Below are 395 nucleotides of genomic sequence, written 5' to 3'. Positions count from 1 at the left end.
GGGGGGGGGGGGCAGTGACTCCCAGCCCAGCCCCCCAGGTGAGGGTGCCCTCCTCACCTCCCACAGAAAGGCTTCTGGACTCCTCCTGGCGGTGGGGAAGCGGGGCCCTGACAGGTGAGGGTGCCGTGAACACGTGCTCTCCATCCCGGTCCATCCCAGAGGTGGCCTTCCAGCTGCACCATGACGGGAGGAAGCCTGGAACTCTGCCATTTTTCCAGCTGACATGTTAGAAGTGAGCGGGATAGGAGTGGAGAGGGGCTGCCCATCTGCTGCTGCTGGACGGGCAGGGCCAGGAGGTGGACACGAGGCCGGGGCCCAGGACCCCGCCCCCCAGGACCCCGCTCCCCAGGAAGCCCTGGGCGGTGCGGCTCCCCCCTGGCCCCCCCGCCAGCCCC

General features: G+C 69.9%; 1 protein-coding gene and 1 long non-coding RNA gene across 2 annotated transcripts in view; one reads left to right on the top strand and one right to left on the bottom strand.

Moving 5' to 3' along the window:
* The window catches only part of LOC102245040, a 3334-nt gene extending 3218 nt beyond the window's left edge, over window positions 1–116 (bottom strand). Inside the window, exon 1 of the long non-coding RNA XR_001363866.1 lies at window positions 58–116. This is a non-coding gene — a long non-coding RNA (uncharacterized LOC102245040). The remainder of the gene's footprint in view (window positions 1–57) is intronic.
* SEPN1 (selenoprotein N, 1) overlaps window positions 1–395 on the top strand; it is a 17843-nt gene that overhangs the window by 3761 nt on the left and 13687 nt on the right. The gene's annotated exons all lie outside the window — the stretch shown is intronic.

The sequence above is a fragment of the Myotis brandtii genome, unplaced genomic scaffold (assembly GCF_000412655.1).
Source record: "Myotis brandtii unplaced genomic scaffold, ASM41265v1 scaffold456, whole genome shotgun sequence".
NCBI lineage: Eukaryota > Metazoa > Chordata > Mammalia > Chiroptera > Vespertilionidae > Myotis > Myotis brandtii.
Note: the sequence above shows the minus strand (reverse complement) of the source record. Positions and strands in the feature narration are given on the sequence as shown.